This window comes from Suricata suricatta, chromosome 8 (assembly GCF_006229205.1).
Source record: "Suricata suricatta isolate VVHF042 chromosome 8, meerkat_22Aug2017_6uvM2_HiC, whole genome shotgun sequence".
NCBI classification, from domain to species: domain Eukaryota; kingdom Metazoa; phylum Chordata; class Mammalia; order Carnivora; family Herpestidae; genus Suricata; species Suricata suricatta.
In genome coordinates, this window is record NC_043707.1 from 78,441,613 (window position 1) to 78,450,446 (window position 8,834).

The window sequence follows — 8,834 nt, forward strand, 5'->3', positions numbered from 1 at the left end:
AACAAATAGCATTATCAGAGGAGAGGTGCGGGGGGGTGGGGGGGGGAGGAGGATCAAATAGGATTAAGAGTATACTTATCGAGGCGCCTGGGTGGCTCAGTCAGTTAAGAACCCGGCTTTGGCTCAGGTCATGATCTCGCGGTTCGTGGGTTCGAGCCCCGTGTCAGGCTCTGTGCTGACAGCTAGCTTGGAGCCTGGAGCCTGCTTCAGAGTCTGTGTCTCCCTCTCTCTCTGACCCTCTCCTGCTCGCGCTTTCTCTGTCTCTCAAAAATAAATGAAATAAAACAAAACAAAAGAGTATACTATCATGAGCACTGCACCATGTACTGAATTGTTGAATGACTATATTGTACAGCTGGAACTAATATAAACCGTATGTTAACTACCCTGGAATTAAAATAGTAAAATTTAAAAAATAAAAACCTCAAAGAGGATAATATTGCTCAAAAAAAATAATAGGTGACAAGAACTACAAAGGATTAGAAATGGACACCTGGCAGTTAAAGGGGAGACAAGGGAGGAGTAGCCCATGAAAGAGACCAAAAATGAATGGCCAAACAGGTATGAATAATTTCAAGAGAATGTAGGGTCCAGGAGCCAAGAGAATAGTTTCTGGAAGTAGGAGGAAATAAGCAATGTCAAATGTAGGAGAGAGGGCAAGTGAGTAACGTATTGAAGCAGATGACAGAGGGGGAGAGCTATCATGTGGGGGCCCAGATAAAAAGCGGTCTAGACAACGAGACAGCACATATAAAAGCCATGAATATTTAGGGATGCTCAAAGAACAACAAGGAGGCCCGTGTGGTTGTTACAGAGTCAGCAAGAGAAGTAAGTAAAGGAGGAGTACAGAAGTAAGAGAGTCCTGGTCATATAGGACCTTTCTGACCATTGTAAAGAGTTTGGCTTTTATTCAGAGTGAAAATGAGAAGCTCTCAGAAGGGTTTCTGCAGAGGAATGACATGATCTGACTTCTGTTTTAACAGGGCCACTTGGGTCTCACTATGTGAGAATAAGGGATAAGGCTCAAAAGTATTGGAGACAGCCTGTAAAAGGAAAGATGTAAGTAAAGGAAAAAAGGGAAGTATGTAAGATCACATAAGAGAGTACTGCAACATCTCAACAAAAGATTATGGCAGCTCGAACCAAAGATCATATTCTTCCACATATAAATAGAGGGCCTGCTGTACAAATAAAACTTCAAGGTAAAGATCTAGTCCCTTATTCCAACCAGATGGCCTACCTTAAGCCTCTTCTATAAAATAATTTGATTCAGCCACTGTGTAGGATGCTTTGAGGAGGACTGAAGTGCAAAGTACAAAAGTGAGAACAAGAAATAGGACTCAAAATATATGTTGAAAACAGACTGAAGAGAGCTAGAAAAGAAACCAAACTACTTCTGAAAAATCTCACTTGACTGTCTTACAACATATTGCATTGCACACTGCAAATGTGTGAGTACACATATGTTCCTCCCATAATTCACCGGAAAACCCAGTGATTCATTCCTCAGCAAGAAGGATCCTGGAAAACTTTGATTAATTTGAACCCACCAGTGCTGCATCAGTGCTGAAAAATTCAGTCAGGAGGAAGAAAAAAATTAAAGGTGTTCTTCATTAGACTATGAGCCAGCTACACATCCTCAATATCCCCCCATATCAGGAATCACAATTAATATTGTGAAATCATGCAGCAAATTGAATAGCATTGTTTCACAAACTCTCTGGGTGTCGTATGAGACATTTAAAGGGTCAGAGCTTGGCAATAGCTCAGCACTGCGCGGAAATGACCGAGGATATGCTCTACCTTTGGAGCCTCTCAGTCACTCAGGAAACTCTGAATAATGGGAATAAGCTATTGCACATGCAAACTGTATTCACTCTGAAATTTATTAGTGTTGCTCCAACATCTTCTATTCAAATGCAGCCAGAACATCTCCCTTGGGCATATGATTTCCACTGAATCCAGGAGGAATTATGCCAACCTCAGAATAGTACAATGGTTCTTTCAGCATTTGACAGCAAAACTATGAGTTTAGTGCTGAAAATAAACATGCACATCCCAGCATTCTTTCTTCCAGAAACATGTTGCACCTGAAGTTTTGATTCCCAGATCAGCTCACAAATGTTTGTTTAATCCACACTGTTCCTAAAACACTTTAAAAACAGCACCCTTGGACCTACCAACATGAGAACCTTGTTTCTGTTGATTTAATGGATATTTCTGCAACACTGGTTGCATGCTGATCATTGTGCTTGTACTGGGCTTTCAGAGTTGTAGAGAACATAGCTCTTTCCTTCAAGGACTCACCTTGGACATGGTGATGACTTTAGATACAACTCTAAAAGCATGAAACGTGACAGAAAAAAACTGATAAGCTGGACTTCATTAAAAGTATTTTTTTTCTTGCTTTATAAAAGCAATGTAAAGAAAATTAGAAGATGAGCCACAAACTGGGAGAAAATATTTGCAAAAGACATTTTATAAAGCCTGTTACCCAAAACCCAAAGATCTTTTAACACTCGGCAATAATAAAACAAAAAACCTGATTAAAAAGTGGGTCAAAGACCTTAACAGACACCTCACCAAAGAAGATATACAGGGGCCCCTGGGTGGCTCAGCCGGTTAACCATCGACTTTGACTCAGATCATAATCCCGTGGTTCACAAGCTCGAGCCCTGCGTCAGGATCTCTGTGCTGACAGCTCAGAGCCTGCAGCCTGCTTCGGATTCTGTGTCTCCCTCCTTCCCTGCCCCTTTCTGCTCATGCTGTCGCTCTCTTTCTCTCCCTCTCAAAAATAAACACTAAAAATTTTTTTAAAAGATATACTGATGGCAAATAAGCAAATGAAAGATGCTCCACATCATATGTCATCATGAAAATACAAATTCAAACTAATGTGATATGACTACACACCTAGTAGGATGACCAAAATCTAACACTGACAACACCAAATACTGACAAGGATATGGAACAACAAGAACTCTCATACGTGAGAATACAAAATGGTACAATCCCTATAAAAGTTTGGCAGTTTCTTATAAAACCAAACATATTCTTACCATACAATCCAGCAATCACACTCCTTGGTATCTATCAAAAGAAGATGAAAATTTATTTCCACACAAAACCTGCACACAGATGTTTATAGAGGCTTTATTTATAATTGCCAAAAAATTGGAAGCAAACAAGATACCCTTCAGTAGGGGAATGGATAAATTGTAGTACATCCAGAAAATGAAATATTATTCAGTGCTAAAAAGAAATGATCTTTGAAGCCATAAAAAGAAATTGAGGAACCTTACATACCTATTACTAAGTGAAAGAAGTATGATTAATTATATGACATTCTGAAAAATTCTAATCTATGGAGACAGTAAAAAGATTAGTGGTTGCCAGAGGTCAGAAGGAAGAGAAAGATGAACAGATAGAGCACAGGGAATTTTTAGGGCTGCAAAAATACTCCGTATGATATTATAAGGATTATGACATAACGTATGTCATTGGACATTTGTCCAAACCGATATAATCTGCAACACCAAGAGTGAACCCTAAGTTCACTATGGACTTTGGGTGATTATGATATGTTGGTATAGGTTCATCAATTATAAGAAATGTACTACTCTAGGGAGTGATGTTGATAATCAGGGAGGCTATGATATATGGAAAATCTCAGCAGCTTTCACTCAATGTTGCTAAGAACCTAAAATGACTCTAAAAATAATAATATCTTTTTTAAAAAATTTTAACAGCATACAAAAGTAATTCAGGGACGCCAGGGTGGCTCAGTCAGTTAAGCATCTGACTTAGGCTCAGGTCATGATCTCATGGTTCGTAGGTTAAAGCCCTGCGTCAGGCTCTGTGCTACAGCTAGTTCACAGCCTGGAGCCTGTCTTTGGATCCTGTGTCTCCTTCTCTCACTCTGACCCTTTCCTGCTCATGCTGTCTGTCTCTCTCAAAAATAAATTAAAAAAAAAAGCAATTCACAAAAAAAGCAACATAAAAGATCAATAAACAAATTTTAATCTCATTAACAGCTTTTTTTTTAATTTACTGTTTATTTTATTTTTAAGAGAGAGAGACAGAAAGTGAGCCGGGAAGGGGCAGAGAGAGAGAGGGAGACAGAATCTGAAGCAGGCTCCTGGCTCTGTCAGCCCAGAGCCAACATTGGGCTCCAGCCCACGAACCTGCAAGATCATGACCTGAGCCGAACATTTAACCCAACTGAGCCACCCAGAGCCCCTCTCATTAACAGCTTTTAAATGCAAAGTCAAATAACATGCCACTTTTGCATCCCAGATATGGAAAAGATAAGGAAAAAATGGTTACTGCAATACATTCCTGGTGACAGTGTCTATTGATGCAACATTTGACAAGACAATTAAGCAAGTCATGTTGAATACCTTTAAAAAGGTGCACAATTTTTGACCCATTGATTCTAAGAATTTATCCCAAGTAAATAACTATGCATATGCACAACAATGCATACACAAAGATATCTGTAGTAGCAAAACATATACATACACAATAAAGAATTAATTAAATAAAGCATAGTGTGCCCAAACAATTAAATACTGTGAAATCCTTAAAATTGACATGCTAGAAGAAAACTTAGCTATTGAAAGACTTACACTAACATATACTGAAGATATAAATGGGAAAATGTTATCCTTTAAAAGATTAACAGTGTTAGGATTATGGGATTTTTATTTTCTTCTTTGTGTTTGTCTGTCCTAAATTTTCTGTAATAAGCATGTGCTGCTTCTGAACAAAAATATTTTAATGGTTGTTTTGAGAGAGAGCAGGGGAGGGGCAGAGAGAGTGGGAGACAGAGGATCCCAAGCAAGCTCTATGCTGACAGCAAAGAGCCCAATGGGAGTCGAACTCATGAACAGTGAGATCATACCTAAGCCAAAGTCAGACATTTAACTGACTGAGCTACCCAGGGACCCTGAAAAAAATATTTTCATTGTTTGATCCCCTTTTCACAAAAACCTACTAAAAAGAAAGAAGTTTCCTACCTTGTGTTAGGCAGGCACTTTGAATAAACTGTCTCTGATCCTTAGTATTGTATAACAAAGTAACTGCTATCTGCATTTTCAGTGAAAAAACTGAAGAGAGCTGTAGTAAGTTCCTAACGTGACTCAGCTTCTGTGATGGTTAATTTTATGTCACCTTGATTGGGCCATTGGGTACCCAGATTAAACATTATTTCTGGGTGTGTCTTTGAGGGACATTTCCAAATGAGAGTAGTATTTTAATGGGTGGATTCAGTGAAGTAAATTCCCCTCCCCAGTGTGGAAGGGTCTGAATAGAAAAAAACAGAGGAAGGAAGGATTTGCCCCCTTCTTGAACACTTGAGTTGAGACTTCTGTCTTCTCCTGCCTTTGGACTGGGATGTAGACCATTGACTGTTAGGGTTCTCAGGCCTTTGGAGGTACACTACTGGCTTTCCTAGGTCTCCAGGAAGATGCAGATGCAGATGGTGCAGATGGGGAGCCAACTCCTCATAATAAATCTAGATAGATAGATCGATCGATGGATCAATAGATCAATCCTATTGGATCTGCCTCTCTGGAGAATGCTAATACAGATAAGGAGCAAGGTCAGGATACAGCCTAGAGCTTCAGCTATTACTCTTCACAATGTCCAGCTGCCTTTAAGATTATTGAATCCCTGACCAGCCATCAAAACTGGGAGAGCCCTGTGTTCTAACCAATACAGGCCCAAAATTTAAAAATTGCTGGAAGCTCAGACGGTTAAGCATCTGATTTCACCTCAGGTCATGATCTCACAGCTCATGGGTTTGAGCCCCATATGGGGCTCTGTGCTGACAGCTCAGAGCCTGGAGCCTGCATTGGATTCTGTGTCTCCCTCTCTCTCTGTCCCTTCCCTACTCATTCATTCATTCAGTCAGTCATTCTCTCTCTCTCAAAAATAATAAACATTAAAAAAATTGCTGAAGCAGTCATGAAGCCAATAAAGTTTTAGAAGCAATAGTATTAAAAATAGGATTCTATGCAAGGATCTATATAAAGTCACTATAAGCTGCACAGAACCAAGAGTCAGATAGGGTAACTTCCTCTGAAAACTTCAATAACACAACTTTAAATGTAGAGAAAAATCCATCAAAATCCAAGATTTAATAAGTTTGACACACTTCAGTGGGGCATCAAACCACATGTTTCACTTTTACAAAAATGCTGATATCATTATAACCATTCTACCTACTACTTCTCAGTCTCATTTCCTACCTCCACTTCGAAGCATGGAAACATCAAAGTCATGATACTGCTACCTGTCATACTCTACAGGTCATCCTTCACATTACCAGCTTCAGAAGCTTTAGGAATTCTCCTAAATCATCTACTTCCCTCAATAATTTCATTAGGGCTTCTTGACTATATTGATATATTCAACCTTGAAATAATTAGTTCCATAATTTATCACTCTCTAAATGGGCAGCATTGTCTTTAAATAATTTGCTTCAAGCTATATGAAGAGTTTCCCCATTACTCTAGTGTAGAGAGCATTGCAAGAAAAGTCTATATTTTGTATTAATTATTACTTGAAGCTTCAACCTTAATTTTAGTCTTTCTGGAGTCCTCAACCAAAAGAAATTCTCCTTACAATATACTCTGCCAGGCACATCTATGTTGCTTTTTTTTATTATTATAACAGCCCTATTAGAACTTTTTATTCTGAATTTGTTGTGCATAAGGAAAACAGCTTTGCCTGTAATTCATTGTGCTCTGACCTTATAACACCAACTTGTATTTGACCAATTAGGGACAAGGCCAATCTTCATTATTCTTAGGTCTAGTCAGCTAATAAATGACACATAACCGATGATTTCTTTCATATAATCTTTAACAAGGACTTAGAAATTGCATTGATCATGCCCCAAGAGATGAGGTACCAATGGTTAATTCGCGTGGGCACATCTGAAAAGACCTGTCAGTTTCCTATTCCATTCTAGCCAGATTTTTTGGAAAACATTGGGAAAAGACTGAAATTCCCCACCAGCCTAAGACTTCATGCACGTTTTTACAACATTAACTGGAAAAAACAGGATTCCCAACATGGCACCAACAGACCTTGACACATAAAATCAATGAGCACTCTGAGTCACTGTGGTATGCAGATGTTCTTTAATGGAACCTCAAAAGCCAAACAAAAAAATGACTTTGCTGAATCCATTATGAAAAGAACAGAAACTAAGTGTCAGTAATTCTCTAATTCCATGGCATTTGAGAGCCTTAAAAGTCTGGCAAGTGTTTATAAATTTTTTATGATGCTTGTGGTCTTGAAGAAATGTCTGAACTCTTTCCAGTGGAGTGAAAATTGCTTCTGTTGTCCTTGAAAGTAGTGATGCCACACTACAGGTTGCAAACTCAGACATACTGACATGCTCTCAGAGAAGGCAAGATAAGACCCCATACAGACCAAACCTAATTGCCAGTGTATTTGTCTTCTGCAGCAGTAGGGGGAAGGATTCCACAGTACAAGTTTCGAAAGCCATCCCTCCTCAACTGAAGCACTGGATCCCAGGTTTTGATTCCACATAGCTGCTGCTGAGAGAGGACCTTCTGAACCAGAAATGTGATTGCTACATGAACGCTGCACAACAGCCACGCAAATAATGCTTCATTTCACCAACATTTGCAATATAAGGTGATAGATCTTGTTTTGAAGATGTTAGGATTGGTGGCCTCTTTTCATGGGCTTCTGAATCCACCATGTTGCTTAAGATCTTTCTTATTCAGGGCACCTCGGTGGCTCAGTCAGTTGAGCATCCCACTTTGGCTCAGATCATGGTCTCCCAGCTTGCAGTTTGTAAGTTCCAGTCCCACACAGGGCTGACTGCTGTCAGCCCATCAGCAGAGAGCCTACTTTGGATCCTCTGGCCCCACTCTGTCCTCCCCCGACCCCTTGCACTCCCTCAAAAATAAACATTAAAAGAAATAAAAGATCTTTCTTATTCGTGAAGGATTTCTTTAACCCACTGCAGCAGGCACCTAGCTCCATGCCCTGTCGCCAGCAGCCCACAGGTAGGTAAGCCCACAAGCCCCTCACTTTCACACTGCTTGGAGCAATTGGCATACGGATATATCATCTAGTTAACTTTATATCAGAAACCTAAAAAATTGTTACAGGAAAACTTACAAATTATAAAAAAGGAGCACATAAATAAGAATCCTTAGGTAGATTTTCCAAAGATCGTTTAAATTATTCCAAATCTTTTTAAAAACCTTTCTCAATAATCTCTAACAAAATTCACCACAAGAGACTGTGAATTTAGGATGATCATTTCTCTTCCTCTAACTTGATTCAAAGAGAGGAATGGAGAAATTGGAAAGATAAAAATATCTTAAAATTATAGTGTAATCCTGTATTACAATGGGTCAAATTCTTTACAATTGGTTATAGAGTACCCAGTTTACAGGATGTGGAGAAACGGGCACACTCCTACACTGTTGGTAGGAATGTAAACTGGTGAAGCCGCTCTGGAAAACAGTGTGGAGGTTCCTCAAAAAACTATCAATAGAACTCCCCCATGACTCAGCAATAGTACGGCTAGGGATTTACCCAAGGGATACAGGAGTGCTGATGCCTAGGGGCACATATACCCCAATGTTCATAGCAGCACTGTCAACAATAGCCAAATCATGGAAAGAGCCTAAATGTCCATCACCTGATGAATGGATCAAGAAGATATATATATGTATATATATATGTGCATATATACACACACACACACACACACACACACACACACACACATACACAATGGAGTACTACATGGCAATGGAAAGAATGAAATCTGGCCATTTGTA

The 8,834-nt window shown here is 39.3% G+C and overlaps 1 pseudogene; it reads right to left on the bottom strand.

The window, feature by feature from the left end:
* Positions 1-6,855: 6,855 nt before the first annotated feature.
* On the bottom strand, positions 6,856-7,762 carry LOC115300361 (annotated as a pseudogene).
* Positions 7,763-8,834: the final 1,072 nt, after the last annotated feature.